General features: G+C 38.2%; 1 long non-coding RNA gene across 1 annotated transcript; it reads left to right on the top strand.

Moving 5' to 3' along the window:
* Positions 1-201: 201 nt before the first annotated feature.
* LOC128362081 (uncharacterized) lies at positions 202-1,518 on the top strand. The gene is made up of 3 exons (XR_008321613.1): positions 202-224; positions 315-418; positions 1,482-1,518. It is a non-coding gene; the product is annotated as an uncharacterized LOC128362081 (long non-coding RNA).
* Positions 1,519-2,143: the final 625 nt, after the last annotated feature.

The following is a 2,143-nucleotide window of genomic DNA, read 5'->3' as shown; positions in this document are numbered from 1 at the left end:
GCTTTAGAGATGTTAGACAGTATGTGTTTTATGTTTCCTGCAGAGTGTCCCAGGCTTCTTGGTGATGGTGAGTGTCTTTTAGATCTCTGTTTGTCTTCAGTGAAGGATTACTTTAACAGAGTGAGACATCTTAACGATACTCACTCTTTTCTTTCTTTCAGCCACAGTTCAAAGTGCTACTGAATCTCCATTAAGCACAATTGAGTCTGCAGGAACCAACCCAGGTGAGCAGCTTGGTCTCCTTCAGTCACAGCAGTTGTTGTCAGGACTTTTCCTTTCTCATTCCTCTCTGTTGTTTCTTCTGAATCTGTTAGGTATTTGGGAATGGTGGCAGATCTTCATCCTCATTCTCCCCCTCTTCCTCATCACTGCCTCGATGGTTTACTGCATCTGGAGGAAATGGTGCAAAACTTCAAAGGTAAATGAATCTCATGTTCAGCCAAACTAACTTCTTGACTTTTCTGGCTGCAGCAAACTATTATTTTGCACTGATGCCATCTGTTACTGTAGGAGCCAAAATATGTTTTGTTTATGTTTATATTTGCTTCAGCTGCACGTATTGCCTCTCATGCATTGATTGACACATGGGTGTGGTTTTTCCTTATTTTACATGTTCACCTGGGTGGCGGCGGGAGTTTTGGACAAAGGGAGTTAGTGGAGCTCCGATATTTTCTGTTGACTGTCACCGTCGTCGTCATCATCACCATCGCCTTTCATCACTTTATTCTTACAGTCGGATCACCTCAGGGTTTTTATATGTTTGTGGATCAGCTGCTTTGATTTTTTCATTCAAATAAACTGCAGTAAAAACGTCATCTGGACTTCAATATGATTTTGTTGACGTGTCACAGATAAGAGCCCACTAAGTCTCTCAGAGGCCTTACAGAAAAGTAGTCGCTACAGTTACGATAAAGTTTATAATGAAACTGTAAAATATCGCAGCCTCTATTACATATATATATAATATTGAAATCGACATCAGCCCCAAAAATCCAGTATCAGTGGAGGCCTAGTGACATGCACAGTGGCATCTGTCTTACAAGTCAAGTTTATTTTATTTATATAGCAAACAAACAAAGTGCTTCACAAAGACAGACAATATACACGGTCGCACATCAAGTTGGAATACAATATTTTTTACTTCTTCTCATGAAATGATTGTGACAATGTGATTTAATCTTGATAGATAAAGTGTAAATATTCTCATTCTACCTGGTCAAAGGTGATTACTGATGTGTATGAATAGAAAATAAAAAGAGGAATGTGTCTGAAAACTAAATTATTCCAACTTTAAGGGCAACAGTGTACAAGCACATACAAGCATGAAAGGATCAAAATGAAGGTAAACAACATTTAAACCCTAAGAAGTCAGATAACAAGTACAACACTTTAAACACAATTAAAACTCGTCTAACTGAAGAAGGGAAGGAAGTTAAAACGAGGTGAGTTGTAAGTTCATGTTTCTCTTCTTTTATGTCCAGAGTTGTCAACCTGGCAAGAGTGAAAAAGAAGAAGAAGAAGAAGTCGCCCATCTGAATACACCTGCTGCTGACAAACCTGAAGCTGAAGCTGAAACTGCTTTTTAAAAGTCCATTGTCTCCGCCTCTACACAAGAGTGGACATTTTTTTAAATTTATTTGAAATACATTCCCCCATATATATATATTTTACAACTTTATTTATCATTTTTATTGAAAACATTCAAATAATTGTTTACATATTTCTTACAAAAGGTGTGACTGACTTTAGTCCACTAATTCTATTATAATCATTATTATTATTATTATGAGTATTGCTCTATTAAGTGGATCCCCCGTTCCAGTCGGGAGACCCAGAGGTGAACCACCACCATCTCTCTACACAGGCGACATGTTCTTTACTGCCAGCGGTGGCCTAAGACTTTTGCACGGTAGGCCTACTGTATTTCATGAGTAGCTGCTCTCTCTCTCTCTGCAGAGATAAGACATGAAGAGTCACGTTAGCTAAATCTTACCAACCTTCAAATAGAAACATGGTCACATTTAAGTAAACGCCCCTCGCACCCCTCCACTTCTACACACGTCACTTTGGTAAAAAGCAAAGAAAGAAAAAAGCTCAAACTAATAAACTCGAACTAGACTTAACAATACCTGTCTGTGTTTTA

This window comes from Scomber japonicus, chromosome 7 (assembly GCF_027409825.1).
Source record: "Scomber japonicus isolate fScoJap1 chromosome 7, fScoJap1.pri, whole genome shotgun sequence".
Taxonomy (NCBI): Eukaryota; Metazoa; Chordata; class Actinopteri; order Scombriformes; family Scombridae; genus Scomber; species Scomber japonicus.
This window is presented reverse-complemented; position numbering and strand designations above follow the sequence as displayed.